Source organism: Lynx rufus, unplaced genomic scaffold (genome assembly GCF_022079265.1).
Source record: "Lynx rufus isolate CCGP_SWC_20201006 ecotype Redwood Valley unplaced genomic scaffold, mLynRuf1.p SCAF_3, whole genome shotgun sequence".
NCBI lineage: Eukaryota > Metazoa > Chordata > Mammalia > Carnivora > Felidae > Lynx > Lynx rufus.
The window spans coordinates 48646276-48664889 of record NW_025814845.1 but is presented as its reverse complement, the minus strand read 5'-3'; the positions used below and the strand labels follow the sequence as shown (position 1 = coordinate 48664889).

Here is an 18614-nt window from a genome sequence, read left to right as displayed (position 1 = left end):
AATAGGTAACAAGAATATAAATGTAGAAATAATTCATTTGAACTCAGTTAATTAACTCTAAACCATTTCTTTTTTATTACATACGAATTTGATTGAATTACTTTTATAAAGCTATTGATTATAAAATCTGGTTCATTAGATTCTATTTGGCTGAATTATAAACCTATTAATTTTGCTTTAGCTCTGCCAGAATTAACAAGAATAAAAAATCTGACAGATGAAAGAGCTTAAATCTATACCAGCTTACTTACAAATGTTACATGTTACTTTGTGGCAGGTTTTAAAATATTCACACCTCATGTGAAAACATGATGTGCTAAAATATTTGTGTGTGATTGAATTTTAATGTATCCAAAATAAGACACCCTTCTCCTTAAACACAAAATTATAGAACTCTTCATAAAAACTGACCCTGTTTTTACAGGAAAAGAAAAATAAAGGATTACAGGTATTAGAACCACCTGTAAGCAAATTAGACAAGAAGGCTGTAAAAATCCTAAGTAATTAATTCTCAAAGAACAAAGAGAATTTTTAAACAAAAAAGTCCACGTAGTTGACTTTATCAAATAATTGTATTTCTATGATTATGGCTTCTAAGATAATAGATATTTTTTGTATTCCTATTAAAGAGTGTATGTTTTTATAGGCATCAGAGGATAGAAATCTGAATAACACACATTACCTCAAATTCCAGAAAGTCATAACCTAGCTGGGGACATGAAAGCATGTATAATACACAAGGCATATCATACATTTCTAAAGAAATATCCAGTGGAACATGAAATAGCAATTAACAGTAATTATTTATTCTTTGTCAAACCAAATGTAATAAATAAGATCAATAAATAAGGCAGAGAAAAAGAATTAAAGAAACAGCTTATGCAATAACGAACGAAAATGAACTGCATATACTACAGTTTGTGTGTGTGTATGTATGTGTGTGTTTTCTGATTAAAAGGTGCATCAGGGTACCGGGAATCATGTGGCTCAGGAACTCATTTATAAATACAGAAACATAGAATAAAAATATATCAAATCTTCAATTATCTAAATTGCAATGGAACTTAGATTCCTTCATGAGACAGTGTACAGACTATTGGATTCACCATCATACATCTGATTTGTTGATCGACCTCAATCACTATGCAGCATTATCTGGATTCTACACTAATGAAGATCCTCTCAGTATTTTAATTTATAATTTAGTGATGCAATATTATTTCTGACTCAGTAACTGCAGTAAAGTACTGTTTCATTACTGATTTACTCAATTTTAAATTAATTTCCTCATCTACATATTCCCTTCTCCCTCTCTCTCACCACCACCTCAAAATTGGAGCATCTTAAGAAACTTCTTTGTATTAGATTGAAGATTGGGTGACAACATATTTTATAAACTTACCGTAGAAATTGGGAGATTTGGAAATGAAAGTGGGACACTGTTAATCATTAATTTTAGATGAGAGGCATAAACCAAGATTGTGCTAGACCAACTGGCACATGGTAACTTTAAAGATATCCAAGACAAAGAGGGTTGTGGGAAGGGGCATGGGCTAAATGGGTAAGGGGCATTAAGGAATCTACTCCTGAAATCATTGTTGCACTGTATGCTATCTAACTTGGATGTAAATTTTTAAAAAATGAATTTATTGGGGAAAAAAAACATATCCAGGACATAGAAATGTGATTATCACTGGGGCACCTGGGTGGCTCAGTCTGTTAAGCATCCGACTCTTGATTTCGGCTCAGGTCGTGATTGCATGGTTTGTGAGATCAAGCCTTGCTTGGGGCTATACACTAATAGTATGGAGCCTGCTTGGGCTTCTCTCTCCCTCTCTCTGCCCCTCCTTCACTTTCTCTCACACTTGAGTTCTCCCTCTCTCAAATAAATAATTAAAAAAAACACCTATAATTGAAAAGAAAACAAACAAAAATGTGACTATCAACAGTTTACATAAACATGACCATGAGATTTAAATCTGGAGGAAAATTGTCAATGAGAACAAATAAAAAAAAATTTACAGTAAAGATATGACCAATTTTGATATATACTATCCATCCAAATGGCCCAATTGTGTCAAAAGCATAGCCTTTCTTACTCTTTTTGAACGTTAATACCCTTAAATGTAATTTCTATTAGTATCTTAATTGTCATATTTTAAACATTTGTATAGAAAAAAATTAAGTTCTATATACTGTAGCATAATTCTTTCAGGGTGTGAAATAAATGTTAAGGATTAAAATTGTGACTCTTTCTAGGTCAAATCAAAATGTTCAGTTTTTTGTAATAATTTTAAATTTCTAAAAATGCTACATTTACTGCACTAGCTGTAAAAGTAACTGAAAATGAAAACAAATAAAAATAAACTATGGAAATAGGGAAGATACAAATGCATAAAAGGATTCCTGAGGATGTTCTGTGCTAACTGAAGTATATCAGAAATTGTGAACTAGTGGGGCACCTGGGTGGCTCAGTAGGTTGGGAATCCGACTTCAGCTCATGTCATGATCTCATATCTCGTGGGTTCGGGCCCCACGTCACACTCTGTGCTGACAGCTCAGAACCTGGAGCCTGCTTCAGATTCTGTATCCCCCCCCTTCCTTATTTGCACTCTGTCTCAAATATAAAAATAATAAATTTATTATTATTTAATAAATAAATATTGAAGAAAAATAAAAATAAAATAAAAATAAATAAATAAATGAAAATAAATTTATTATTATTTAATAAATAAACATTAAAGGAAAAAGAAACTGTAAACTGAAAAATGTTCATAACCAAATTCAACTCTCTATTTTGAGTGTTCTGAGCATAATTCATTTACCCAACCTGACTATGGCTTCCCAGGCCTTATTTTTTTTATGCTCTAAATTACTTATAATGTGTTCATTTGCAAACCAGAATCACTATATTCAAGATACAATGATATTTATATTCATAACACCATTCTCCTTTATTTGGCATATTCTACTTTGTGTTCTTCAAAATGTATTTAACATTCAAATCGGTGCTTTAATATCAACCACCATCCTTTCAACCTCTTTCCTTCATTGGTTATTCCTTAAGAACTAAGCCTTAGATATTACAGTATTATGCAGCTTTGAACAATCACCATTTTCATACTTTATTCAAAATTTTATTGTGCACCTATGTTCCAGGTGTCATGGAGATCAATAATAAAGAGGATAGTGTTACAAGACAAATTCTACATTGCGATTTTTGAAGAGGGGCGCCTGGTGGCTCAGTCTGTTGGGAGTCTGACTTCCACTCGGGTCATGTTCTCACCGTCGGGCTCTGTGCTGACAGCTCAGAGCCTGGAGCCTGCTTGCGATTCTGTGTCTCCCTCTCTCTGGCCCTCCCCCGCCCACGCTCTGTCTCTCCCTCTCTCAAAAATAAACACTAAAAATTTTTTAAAAAAATGTTTGAAGAATATATTTGAACAAACATGGATTTGAATCTGTCAGTGCCAAAATGAAAATGGTTAGGAGCCAACAGAATGTAAGGCAAAGACTCTTCTAGATTTGCCATGGAAGTAAAGCTCAAGTGGTTGCTTGATTTGGGAAAGACTAGTTGACTGTGATTAGTTGATTTTGTCGTTTTTTAAAATGTTTTTAACATTTATTTATTTTTGAGAGACAGAGAGAGAGTAGGGGAGGGGCAGAGAGAGAGGGAGACACAGAATCTGAAGCAGGCTCCAGGCTCTGAGCCATCAGCATAGAGCCCGACGCCAGGCTTGAACTCACAAGCTGTGAGATCATGACCTGAGCCGAAGTGGGATGCTTAACCTGCTGAGCCACCCAGGTGCCCAGTTGTTCTTAGGTTTTAATTTCTTAGCCTTGAGGCATTTATAGGAGTTTACTCTGGCTTACATTTCAGTTTGCTTGCATAGACTGTGCATGCATTAAATCTACCTCAGTCTAATGACCTCTTTGTTTAATTACTTTAACAATAGAAAATGAAATTTCAGTTCTCATGGAGTTTACATTGCATGTGATGGGTCAAATGGGTTTGGTTTACATGGTTTTATAGTTGGAAAAAATATTAAGTCATTTTCTAGTTACCCACTCTTATTTTTAGATCTCTTATTTTAGATCAAATACTATATTTTTACCACTTTCATCAAACTCAAATATGTTTCCCCCAAACTTAAAGTATATTAGCCCTTTCCACCAATACCTAAGTAATATTATCTGCCACTCGGAACATTCTATGAGTTCCCAATGCCCTCAGGAGAAAAAGAGCATAGTGGATCACAGAGTTTAAAGGACTTCCATAAATATATTACTTATCTCTCCTGCCTCATTTTCTTCCACTTTTCCCATCAGCATGTCACATTCCACGTTCCTAGGTGGTAGTTAATAAAATCACCACCATGAAACATGTTTGAGAGTATCCACATAGTTTTCAATGGGTAAGAGTAACCTAAAAACGGATTATTTTTCTTTTTTCTCATCCTAGAACATTGAAGGCTAGTAAAGTTGGCATAATAAAACAGGCAAATTTTTTCTGTACACCTAGAAATCTTCAAACATATTAGTACTTCAATAGAGTTCTCTAAATAATTACATATTGTCAGCTTAAATCCTACTTTGAAGTAGATGGCATTTAGATTGCAGATAAATTATTATGCATTAAAGCTATTGAAAGTAGCATGAACAGCTAAAAGGAAAGCATGCATAATTTTATTGTGGACAAAGCCTAAAACACACGAATATATACTGAAAATAACTTTGTCACAGTGTTTGATCTTATACTATTAATTCAAGGCATTTCAACATGCTTATTATTTTGAACGTATAAAATTAAAAACATTTTTCTCAATAAACGAATTTCATCAAACTATAAAAATGAGAAGTTTACCAAAAAATTATTATAGGACATAAATGTGAACCTCACTTTAAGTATCCAATATAAGCAAAAATGCCAATTTTTGGTTACCATTGGAAGACATATACATGTGTAAATCATAAGAAATATATGATAAAAGTGATGAATCTTTAATATACTATGAATATTATGAACTAGATGTACTATAAATCATAAATATATCATTATAAAACTTTACATAAGAATGGTTACTCTTTTACCACTTTATTATATGTATATTCGATCCCATTCCTAATTACAATATGCCAGTCAATTTAGTATATTGTATGTAAATTTCAAAGAATATAATTTTGTTTTTGCTACTGCTTTTTATAATGAAAATAATATGATGATAAAGCTTGATAATAATGCACTAAAATGAATTTTTAGAAGAATATAAGAACTGCTTCCATATATAAATACAAAAACAAATGCTTAGGTATGTCAAATATTAATAAAATCACTCAAATCATTTATAGAGTATCCTCTCCTACCACTAAATGTGATTTTTATGACTAGGTCTTTTATTATATTACGGTGCAACTACAGTTGACATTTTGTAGGAAACTGGCTCTATAAAAATTGATTTAATATCCCCTCAGAGCTTTAAGTTAAATCTCATGAGTTGTAACTTCTTTTTATTTAAAAATACTTTATCACTGAACTACTTGGAAATTGTACACCAAAGGGTTAGATCAGTAGTTCTGGGTTGCCTAAACCCTGCACATTCTAAACTTCTTCAAGAATGGCTTTTTAAATTCTTTTTTTAAATATAATTTATTGTCAAGTTAGCCAACATACAGTATATACAGTGTGCTCTTGGCTTTGGGAGTAGATTCCCATGATTCATTGGTTACATATGACACCCAGTGCTCATCCCAACAAGTGCCCTCAATACCCATCACCCATTTTCCCCTCCCCGGCCCGCCCTTCCCACCCATCCCTTCCATCAACCCTCAGTTTGTTCTCTGTATTTAAGAGTCTCTTAGAGGCAACTGAAGCCTTTGACAGTACAGCTGCAAGATTCGAAGATGCCGCCCAAGGGAAAAAGCAGTTCCAGGAAAGGGGGGGAAGGGGGAGCAGCCTCTGGGAGTGACAGTTCTCACAAGAAGGCTCAGGGTCCCAAAGGTGGTGGCAATGCAATGAAGGTCAGACACATTCTGTGTGAAAAACATGGGAAAATCATGCAAGCCATGGAAAAGTTGAAGTCTGGAATGAGATTCAATGAAGTGGCCGCACAGGATAGTAGAGATAAAGCCAGGCAAGGGGGTGACTTGGGTTGGATGACCAGAGGTACCAAGGTGGGACCATTTCAAGAAGCAGCATTTGCCTAGCCCGTAAGTGGGCTGGATAAACCTGTGTTTACAGACCCTCCAGTTAAGACAAAATTTGGACATCATATTATTATGGTTAAAGGGAGAAAATAAAATTGTATGGAAGGCTGAAAAGAAAAGAGTCTCTTATGGTTTTCTTCCCTGTCTGAAACTATTTTTTCCCCTTCACTTCTCCCATGGTCTTCTGTTAAGTTTCTCAAATTCCACACTTGAGTGAAAACATATGATATCTGTCTTTCTCTGACTTATTTCACTTAGCATAATACCCTCCAGTTCCATCTATGTTGTTGCAACTGGCAAGATTTCATTTTTTCTCATTGCCAAGTGGTAGGAATGGCTTTTTAAATTTCGTTTAATTAATTTATTTTTTTATTTTTTAGAGAGAGAAAGCACAAGTTGAGAAAGGGGCAGAGAGAGCGAGCGAGAGAGAGAGAGAGAGAGAGAGAGAATCTTAAGCAGGCTCTACTCTCAGGATGGAGCCTGATGCCAGGCTCAATCTCATGACCCTAATATCATGACGTGAACCAAAATCAAGAGTTGGGCACTTAACCAAACGAGCCACCCAGGCGGGCACAGGTATGGCTTTGACCAGCTCCTGAGAGATAGTCTCTGAACCCATGGGATGCCTTGGTTGATAAGAATATCTTTTATGGTATAGCCACAGTGGAAAGTAGATGGAGGTTTCTCAAAAATTAAATTAAAAATAGAAATACCATATGATCTAATAGTCACACTGCTGGCTATTTACCTAAAGAAAATGAAAACACTATTCAAAGAGATATATGCACCCCTATGTTTATTGCTATACTATTTATAATAGCCAAGATATAGAAGCAACCCAAATACCCATGTATAGATAAATGGATAAAGAAAATGTGATATATAAATATATATGTGATATATGTGATATATATGTAACTGATATATATATATATATATGTTTGTGGAAGACAAATACCATACAATTTCACATATTGTAGAATAAAAAAAAACAAATGAATAAAAACCAAAAAGCAGAATCAGATCTATAAATATTGATGGCTGCCAGGAAGGAAGATCAGGGGTGGGCAAAATGGAGGAAGGGGAGAGGGTAACATGGGCTTCTAGTTATGGAATAAATAAGCCATTGGAATAAAGTTACAGCATAAAGAATATAGTCAATGGTATTGTAATAGTGTTGTATGGTGAAAGGTGTTAGCTATGCTTACGGTAAGCACAGTATGAAGTATAAACTTGTTAAATCACTATGTTGTACACACAAATTTAATCTAATATTGTGTGTCAACTATACTCAAATAAAAAAGAAAGAAAAGAAAGTCTTTGTATGACTGAAGACTTAGCTACTTGAGATAGTTTATACTAACAATGTGACTTATGGCAAATAACATTTATGACAGTGGTATTATACACTCTGAGCAGCTAAGATTCATCTCAAACAGTTGGTTTAACATCTGAAAATAATGGAATATATCAGATTAACAGAATAAAGAACAATAACCCCATGATCAGGTAAAGAGATGGTGAACAATCATTTGAAAAATAATACATCTATTTGCTGTAGAAACCCTCAATGAGCTAGGAATAAAGGGGATTTTTATCCACTTGCCAAAGTGTATCTATGCAAATCCTACTGCTAACATCATACTTAATGGTGAAAGACTGAAGCCTTTCTCCAAATGTAATGAACAAGGCAAGGATGTTTACTTTTTTCATCTCTATTCAACATTGTACTGCATATTATTCTAGCTAGCACATTAAGGCAATAAGAATAAGAACAACAAAAGAATTTTTTTTATTTTTTTTTACATTTATTCATTTTTGACAGACAGAGCACAAGCAGGGGAGGGGCAGAGAGAGAAGGAGACACAGAATCCGAAGCAGGCTCCAGGCTCTGAGCTGACAGCACAGAGCCCAAGGCGGGGCTTGAACCCACAAACTGTGAGATCATGACCTAAGCTGAAGTCAGATGCTCAACCGACTGAGCCACCCAGGTGCCCCAGAACAACAAAATAATTTAAAGGCATGTAGTTTGGAAAGAAAAAAGTAAAACTGTATTTACTAACAGAATATATAATGCATGTAAGAAATACAAGGAATACACAAAAATTACCATAATAAACAAATTTAGCAAAGTCACAAAACACAAGTCCATCATACAAATAATAGTTGTATTTTTATACACTAGCAACAACCAATCAGAACTTGAAATTAAAGAAATTATTTCATTTGCAATGGTAATAAGATAATAAAAATTTATAAAGTATCATTAAAATAATAAAAAGATAAGCCATAGACGAGGCAAAAATATTTTCTTTTTCTTTTCTTTTTGTTTCAAGTTTTCATTTAAATTCTAATTAGTTAACATATAGTGTAATGTTGGTTTCAGGAGTAGAATTTAGTGATTCGTCACTTACATATAACATCCAGGGCTCATCAAAAGGGACTTCCTTAAGCTCATCCCCCACCCACCTTCCCTCCAGCAACTTCTGTTTTCTATAGTGAAGAGTCTTTTTGTGGTTTGCTTCCCTCTCTTTCTTTTTTTTTTCTCCTATGTTTATCTGTTTTTTCTTTCTTTCTTTCTTTCTTTCTTTCTTTCTTTCTTTCTTTCTTTCTTTCCTTCTTTAGCAGCAGGCAAAAGTTTATTATAGTATAAGATTAGAAAGTAAGAATAGTAGGAAACCTCTGTTTCATTTCTTAAATTCCACATGAGTGAAATCATATGGTATTTGTATTTCTCTGACTGACTTAGTTCACTTGGCATAATACAGTCTAGCTCCATCCATGTCATTGCAAATGGCAAGTGTTTGTTCTTTCAACCCTTAGCAAGTGGAAGGATTTGTCACAAATGGACATGAGGGAGATTTTGAGGGGGTAATTGAACTGTTCTATATTTTGTTCATGTAGGTAGTTGTGCAACTTTATATATTTTTAAAACTTACAGAATTTTCTGGGGCGCCTACGTGGCTCAGTCAGTTAAGCATCTGACTTCAGCTCGGGTCATGATCTCACTGTTCATAAGTTTGAGCCCCACGTTTGGCTCTGTGTTGACAGCTCAGAGTCTGGAGCCCGCTTTGGATTCTCTCTCTCCTCTTTCTCTCAAAAATAAATAAACACTAAAAATAATTAAAACTTACAGAACTTTCCAACAGAAAAACATGAATTTTATAATATATATTCTGCCATGAATTTTTCAAAAGTCACTTACTAAAATCAAATAAAACCTTTGTAAAATAATGCTTTTATAGAATAGAATTTCAATTCCAATTATGATGTAAAAATGTACAAAGGAGTGTTGCCCTAACCCTAGCAATGTGAGAAAGCTCCATAACCTACAAATCCATAACTCACCTTGAGTGAGTCAGTTGTGAGTTGATAAATTAACCTAGTCAGTTGAATTCCAAAGGATGATAGTCCCCGCAGAGGTGAGACAGGACTTGAACTGTTTCTTTCATTTTTGGAAGATTGCTGAAGGAAAACAAGGTAATCATAGAAGCAGGTAGGGACAGCTTAAAAATTTAAGATATTTTAGATGCTGAAAGTAAACTGTCAATTTGTTTAGTTTCCATGGAAACTTCACACAGGAAAAATCTGAGGTCACTGACAAGCTTCCTTCCATAGGCCTCCATGGATACTCTTGATAAAGATAGCAGGTAGGTCTAGAGAGCAGTGTGGCACATGGACACAGAGCACTGTCTGCTCCCCATATACCTCTTTTAAGAGAAATAAACGCTTCAAGACACTGTGGGAAAAGCAGCATACTCTCCCACCACCAATGACGAGGCAAAGATCCATTGCTATGATAGAGAAAGAAGCTATATCCTATGGAGAAAGAAGTTAATAGACAAACAAGAAAAAAGGAAAATTCCTGTCCTAGGAAAAAGCAATAGGCAACTGAAGGACTAGAAGGAAAACAAAAAAACAAACAAAAAAAAACCCCAAAAAACCCTTCAGTTCCAGGGAGACTGGAAGCCACCTGAAGCAGGAAACTCCCTTACCCTTTGCCTATCCCAAATTTCACTGCCAGTGAGCTATAATTTCTGCATTATTTCTAAGAAAGCTTGTCTACTACTAATTCAAAAAGATATTCTCCTAGTACATTCTCCTAAAGAGGTTCATATTTTTAGCTATCTTTTTAGGAGATAGGGATGGAGCTGTCTCTGCACCTCAAATTAACTGCTGTGTATAATGTGAGAAAGATCCTAGGATCATTTTTTTTTATTTTTTTTAACGTTTATTGATGTTTGAGACAGAGAGAGACAGAGCATGAACAGGGGAGGGTCAGAGAAAGGGAGACACAGAATCCGAAACAGGCTCCAGGCTCTGAGCTATCAGCACAGAGCCCAACGCGGGGCTCAAACTCACGGACCGGACCGTGAGATCATGACCTGAGCCGAAGTCGGCCGCTTAACCAACTGAGCCACCCAGGCACCCCGATCCTAGGATCATTTTATCATTGATAGATAACCAGTGGCCCCAAAAGTATTTGTTTAAAATATCTTCTCTTTCAAATTGGGTTTACTTTTAGCACCTTTATCAAAAATCCAATGAGTATTGGGGGAAAGAAGGAAGTGGGGAATTTCTATTCAATAGGTATAAAGTTTCAGTTTTGTAAGATAAATGAGTTCTAGAGATCTGCTATACAGCACTATACCTAGAGTTAGCAATTCTATATTGTACACTTAAGATTTCATTACAAAGGTAGATCTTATTAAATGTTATCACAATAAAAAAGGTAGATGAGTGGGTCACCTGGGTGGCTCAGTCAGTTGTGTCTGACTCTTGATTTCGATTCAAGTCATGATCTCATGGTTCCTGAGTTCAAGCTCCATCTCGGGCTCTGTGGTGACCGTGTGCAGCCTGCTTCAGATCCTCTGTTTCCCTCTCTCTCTCTGCCCCTTCCCTGTTCATGTGCATGCTCTCTCTCTCTCAATATATATATATATATATATATATATATATATATATATATAGGAACATTTAAAAAAAGTCAAAAGAGTAAAATTGTGGCTCTATTCTGGAGTGTTCCATTAAGCTATGGAACCATGGATTAGTGCCACACTACTTAATTACAGTAACTTTATAGTAGGTATTGTAAGTGCTTTTTAAAAGATATTTATTTTAAGAGAACTCTGAGTATTCTAGATCCCCTGCATTTCCATCAAAAAAAGAAGTCTCTTAGTAATTGACTAGAAAACTGAAAATTTGTTTATGATACAAGGCAGATAAGCAAATTACAAGGGATCACCAGATATTACCAAAAGTTATTTTTGTGGGAAGATGTTCATGAAAGAAACTAAAATAAAAGATTCTGACAGAGAATAATGTCAACATTTCCCTAAGCAACTAGCCCAGATAAGCAGGATTGACTCTTTTTCACATTCCAATTTATAGATGTTAGTTTTTCTGTTGTTTTTAAGCATAACTTCAAACAATTTGATTTTTTTCTCTCATAATTAGCATTTACTAAGTTAAACGGCTTATAAAACTATTTTTGTCCCTTTGCATTTTCATAAATTTTAATTATTTTGGTGGCAGAAGATAGAAAATGCAAAAGTGGACCACGACCACTTCATTTTATGCACATTATAATTGAAGCAGTTTCAGAGTTGTTTTTTCTATCCAGTTGAAAACTGTGGCCTTTGATTTTGCCCCGAAATACAGGAATCATATTTATGTCCATAAACTGAGATCACATGGTCTATGAAGAATGGTAAATAGAACGAAAACAAACTAATACGCACATGAAATACACGGGGCTTATTTGTAGGCTCGTTACCCATCTCCCTTACGATGAGGTTAAAGCCTAGTTTGCAGACTATTCAGAGAAACTGCAAATAGATGAGCTTTTCAGAAATGGCCAGCAAACAGCCTTGTTCTGTAAATGTACCTCAGTGCCCCCAATTCCTTAGCTTCATCTGTTCTCACATTTGGGAGATAAATGAGTCATATGATGGCATTGGAAGATATTCTGAAAGTATTTATTTGGGCATTTATTTTGAGATACCTCCAACTAATGTATTGTGTGAACGAATCTAAAAGTTTAGCAACATGAGCTGGCAGGAAATTTACCCTGTCCAGCACTTAGGGCACCTATTTAGCCTGGGTGGTAAACACTCTTATTATCACTGTTACATTTGAGGTAATCAATGCTTAGTTATAGCTTAATTAAATTTCTCAGACACCTAAGATGGGTAGGTAATAACCTGAGCACTGAGTTTGCTCTAACTCTGGAAAAATTGCTCATAAACATCACAGCATACTTCCCTTACTTGTGTAAAAATAACGTAACTTGCAGGGTCCTAGATTAATATGCCTTGACTTTCACGAAGTGGCACATTCTTAAGGGGGTTGCAAGATATAACAGATTAAAGAAAAATGAAACTTTTTCAGCAGAGAACCACAAGAAGAAGTTTTTGAATTAATAATCATGGCCGAGGAAGATGGGGCTTCTATTGAGACAACCATAAAAGTGTGGATATATTTTTATCAGTTAGAAGAAATTCTTAATTTCACAGAAATTCGTAATTATATATCTATAATAACAGACGTGTAAGATCTGGAAATTTATTTAAAAAGTCAATAATATTTCTGAATTGAAGAATTTCACATTCCTCATTTTTGTTATCAACAAATTTCAAACTATCTACTACAAAAGAAAGTAACCAAGGAAAACAAAAAAAGATAAAATTACCTTTGTGTATCAGGGTTCTCCACAGAAACATCACACTGTATTACCTTTAGATAGATTCTCATATGGCAATAAGGTATCCAAAATAAAGGGAAATGGAACAATTTAATACAATCCCTTTTCCACGTCCACTGGTTCTATTTTCCGTTTCATCATATAGTACAATTAATGTGTTGAATTAAATGTTAGATGTCAAATAAATATGACATGAAGTCCTATATGGTCTTACCAATTAAGTTTTTACACTTGTTTTAACAATCCTCTCTGGATTCCAGAAGCACTCTATGCAATAATGAGATATTTTGCTTTTATACATTTTTAAAGTAATTCCAAATCCTGCTAAGCTTTGAATAGGACCCAGAACAAGGATTATCCGTATTGTCTTTTTTTCCCAGTCAAGATTTTTTTTAAGTAAATAGTTGTAAATTGTAACATTAAGTATTAGCAAAATGACTCTGTCACAGTATGATGTACGTGAGCATTCTGGAGTCACAGAGTCTGGAAGTGCTATAGTTAAGGATCTAGGACTCAGTGCTAGAAAGGGACTATGCTCTGCAGTTACAGCAATAGTTACCCTATGCTAACCAGACTGTTTATGTATCAAATTTTGGGCTGCAATTTTTTTTCTTTGCTTCTGGTCTAGTTGGTATCCCCAAGTTTAATTTACCAAATATTCATTTTTAATTAAATTAGAGTCCTGATTGCTAGTATCAGAGCTTTTTTTAAGAAATGTAAATATTAATACCCTCTGCTTTCTAGTTAAGACCATCTTACCCACAAATGTGGTATACAGCACCAAATAATATATAAATGAGAAAAATATAAATGAGAAAAAATGGGCAAAGTACCACCATATAAGTGAGAAAAAGTGGGCAAAGTACTCACCTGCCTATAAAATGACAAATAAAAAGTTCTCAAAGCCTGAGAGTGTATAAAGAAATTGAGTAAAGTCCTATGTGTAATACAATATTTCCCAAAGAATCCATATTCTTTAAAAATCTTTCAGGCAGTGAAAGAGTGGGAAATTTTCTGCATGCTCAATAGCTAGGACAGTCAATACTCTTTTGGAGTTACCATCAGGGGAAAAAAAAAGGTAATGATTGCAATTTGACAGAGAATAAAGCTGATGAATAAGCCAATTTCAAAACCTCTCAGGCTAGTGGTAAATCTCCTGATCTAAATTAAATGGTATAAGTTCCACACTGCCAGACAGAACAATATTATAACTCCTATTTATTTTTATAACACATTTCACTTAGATTTTTACAGGATAATATAAAAAATTTTAAATATGTGAATTATTTTATTGATACAAAAAGATCACATATTTTCAATAAAAATGTCAACATCCTGTTCTAAATTACATTCCATATATTTTATTTTCTAAACATGGATATTGATGCTCATATTTTTATTTTTATTTTATTTTTTTTTTTTTAATTTTTTTTTCAACGTTTATTTATTTTTTGGGACAGAGAGAGACAGAGCATGAACGGGGGAGGGGCAGAGAGAGAGGGAGACACAGAATCGGAAACATGCTCCAGGTTCTGAGCCATCAGCCCAGAGCCCGACGCGGGGCTCAAACTCACGGACAGCGAGATCGTGACCTGGCTGAAGTCGGACGCTTAACCGACTGCGCCACCCAGGCGCCCCGATGCTCATATTTTTAAAGAACAAATAAGAATAAACTGGTACATCATAATGACTGCATCTTCTTTGCATATTTCTTAGCTCATTGCTGTGATACTAAGTAAGTGAAAATTTAAAAAGGAGCAAATAAATAAAACTCACTGGAGGGAGCTTGAAAGTACATTACTTAACTCTTCATGAAGCCCTTAGAAATGTCTAATACCAAAAAAGAAAAAAAATGAACGAAAGAGGTGATTTGTAAAACAGCACTTCTGTTTCCCCCTTTGATCTGAACATGCTATGTGGGTATATCACATTCTGCAAGAAGTTATACTTTTGATGACAAACCATTGTATTAGAGTTCTCCAGAAAAACAGAACCAGCAGATATATTACAAGGAAAATGGATGCCTGGTGGTATAATTCTAGACTGAGTCCAAAGGCCTGAGAACCAGGAGAATGATGGTGTAAGTTCAGGAGAAGACCAAACAGTCAGAGATAACTTCTCCCTTTCATCACCTTCTTGTTCTTTTCAGGTCCTCTAAGGTTGGATGATGCCCACACACATTAGGAAAAGCCATCTGTTTTCCTCGGTCTACCAATCCAAATGCAAATCTCATCCAGAGATATCCTCACAGACATACCCAGAAACGATATTTAACTCAAATATCTGCCACCTCTTCCTCCCTCCCTCCCTCCCTCCCTCCCTCCCTTCCTCCCTTCCTTCCTCTTTTTTTCTTTCTCTCTCTGCTTCTTTCTTTCTCTTTGTCTTTCTTTCTTTCTTTCTTTCTTTCTTGTCTTTTTTTCTCTTTCTCTCTGCCTTTCTGTTTCTCTTTCTTTCTTTCTTTCTTTCTCTTTCTTTCTTGTTTCCTCTCTTTTTTCTCTCTCTCCCTTTCTCTGTTTCCTTCTTTCCTTCCTTCTTTCCTTCCTTCTTTCCTTCCTTCCTTCCTTCTTCCCTTTCCTTTTTTCTTTCTTTCTATTTTTTTTAGGTTTATTTATTTTGAGAGAGACAGAGACAGCAAGTGAGCAGGGGAGGGGCAGTGAGAGAGAGGGAAAGAGAGGGAATCCCAAGCAGACTGATCTGACAGCAACCTGGGACTTGAACTCACAAAACTGTGAGATCATGACCTGAGTGGAAACCAAGAGTATTGACGCTTAACCCACTGAGCCACTTAGGCTCCTTTCTTTCTTTCTCTTTCTTTCTTTTTCTTTCTTTCTTTCTTTCTTTCTTTCTTTCTTTCTTTCTCTTTCCTCTCTTTTTTTCTCTCTCCCTTTCTCTGTTTCCTTGTTTCCTTCCTTCCTTCCTTCCTTCCTTCCTTCCTTCCTTCCTTCCCTCCTTCTTTCCTTTCCTTTTTTCTTTCTTTCTATTTTTTTTTTAGATTTATTTATTTTGAGAGAGACAGAGACAGCAAATGAGCAGGGGAGGGGCAGTGAGAGAGAGGGAAAGAGAGGGAATCCCAAGAAGACTCTGAGTTAACAGCAACCTGGGGCTTGAACTCACGAAACTGTGAGATCATGACCTGAGTGGAAACCAAGAGTCTTGACGCTTAATCCACTGAGTCACTCAGGCTCCTTTCTTTCTTTCTTTTTCTTTCTTCTTTCTTTCTTTCTTTCTTTCTTTCTTTCTTTCTTTCTTTCTTTCTTTCTTTTTCTTTCCTTCTTTCTTTCCTTCACTTCCTCTTTCTTTCTTTCTTTCTTTCTTTCTTTCTTTCTTTCTTTCCCTCTTTCTTTTCTTCTTTCTCTCTTTCCTCCCTTCCTCCCTACCTGCCTTTGTTCTTCCCTTCTCTTTTCTTTCTTTTCCTGCCAAAGCAACAAATAATCATCATTAACATCTGAATGTACAAAGATACTGATGGGTGGATATGATTAGTTGTTGTCTTTCTTAAGACTCCTAGAAATATACTTTAGTTACAATTGTCTTTGAATTCAGAGTAAATTTGGTTAGAATTTGAGGTACCCAAATTATAAGCTTATTTCTTCTTAATACTGCAAAGTGGTCCATGCTCATCTTCTGTATTTCCTGCTGTAATCCTCCAGTCAGCCATTTCCCTAAGGAGCCCTGTTTCCCTTTATAGTATACTGCCTTTATATATATAGCATATTGTTTATATATATATAGTGTACTGCCTTCATATATAATGCTATAAAGGAAATATAAAGTATTATATATGTATATATAATATGTGTATTATACACACACACACACACACACACACACACACACACACATATATATTCCCTTTATTGTATATTGTTTCTGGGGTGTCATTTCTTTAAGGCCCTCTCTACTGAGAAAGCAAAAAATATATGTGTTTTTACTAACCATGTATGTACAAATATCTATAAAAATTCCTGCGCAGAAACATCTATATCCTTATTAATCTAAACATGAGTTCATATGGATGTCTCCAATTCTCATTCATTACCACATGGATCATTCTAAATTTCCTCAACTTGCTTATCTCTACATTCTTAATCCCACAGTGACAACTGAGGCTTCAGCTATCTGCCATCGTTTTACTTAATGGGTTCATTTTCATATAAATATTTAGCACTGTAAGCATTGTTAATTCATACTCTCTTAACTATTTTATCAACTAGTATGTAGTGCTTATATGCAGTTCCTTACAGACTCCACTCATCTCCAAAGTTACTTTGGTCCCTACCTCTCCCTCTGTGACCCTCAGTGAGATTTTTTTCATGCATTTACAATACTACTAGATTCTCTTGTATCTTGCCTCAGGGATTCCAGGATGACATTTTGTATGTTTCATATATTAAGATACATTATTTAAATTTCTATGGGTTTTTGACAAGTGCGTACTGTCTTTTATCCACTATTACGGTATTCTATAAAATAAATTTGCTGTACTAAAAACTCCTGCATTTCACTTATTCAACCCTCACCACAAATTCTACCAACCACTAACCATTTTAAGTGTCTCAATAATTGTGTCTGGTCTGAAATGTTACAAGTTGGGATTGTGCAGTATACACCCCTTCACTGGCTTCTTTCACTTATAAATATGCATTTAAGTTTCCTTCATGCCTTTTTATTGCTTTATAGCTCATTTATTTTTATTTTTGAATAATACTCCATGGTACAGATGTACTACAGTCTGTTTATCCATTTGCTTTTTGAGCAATATCTTGGTGGCTTTTAGTTTGGCTGATCAGAAATAAAGTTACTATAAATAATACCATGCAGGTTTCTGTGTGACTGCAAGTTTTCAATCAGTTGGATTAATATCTAAGACTACAGCTGATGGATCCAACAGTAGAACTGTTCAGCTTGTAAGGGACTGACAAACTGTCTTCCAAACGCATACATCATTTTGCATTCCCACAAGCAATAAATGAGAGTTCCTGTTGCTCTACATTCTCACCAGCATTTGGCACGTTCGCCGTTCTAATTACTGTGCAGCGATGCCTCATTGTTGTTTGAATTTGCAGTGCCATGATGACGAATGACAATAAGCATCATTCATGTTTATTTACCACCTGCCTATGTTCTTCGGTGAGAAATCTGTTAAGATATGTTGCCGATTTTTTAATTAGTAAGTGGTGAATTTCAGTAGTGTCAATTCTCTGTGTTCTTCTTTAGTGTGGTATTGATTCCTTTGGATCTTTTCTCTTGAATGTAAAACTTAAATCAGTTTTTCAATAAACACAAAATACCTTCCTGGGATTTTCTCTGAGGTTGTGTTTAATCTACAGATCAAGTTGGGAAGAATTTGTATTTTCCCAATATTGAGATTTCTAATCCATAATCATGAATAACTACTCATATTTTTGGATGTTGTGTTTCTTGTGTCAGAGTTTTATACTTTTCTACACATAGAATCTGTATATATTTTGTTAGATTTATACCTAGAAATTTCATTTGTAGTACTACTGTAAATAGTGTTACATGTTTGATTTTTTAAGTTTATTGATTTTTTAGAGAGAAAACATGAACAGGGGAGGGGCAGAGCAAGAGGGAGACAGAGAATCCAAAGTACTGACATCAAGAGCCTAATGTGGGGCTTGAACTTATGAACCATGAATTCTCTTCCTCTTTCTTTTCCTTTCTTTCTTTCTTCTTTCTCTCTTTCTTT

The 18614-nt window shown here is 34.9% G+C and overlaps 1 pseudogene; it reads left to right on the top strand.

Moving 5' to 3' along the window:
• Nucleotides 1-5883: 5883 nt before the first annotated feature.
• LOC124520013 (peptidyl-prolyl cis-trans isomerase NIMA-interacting 4-like) lies at nt 5884-6294 on the top strand (annotated as a pseudogene).
• Nucleotides 6295-18614: the final 12320 nt, after the last annotated feature.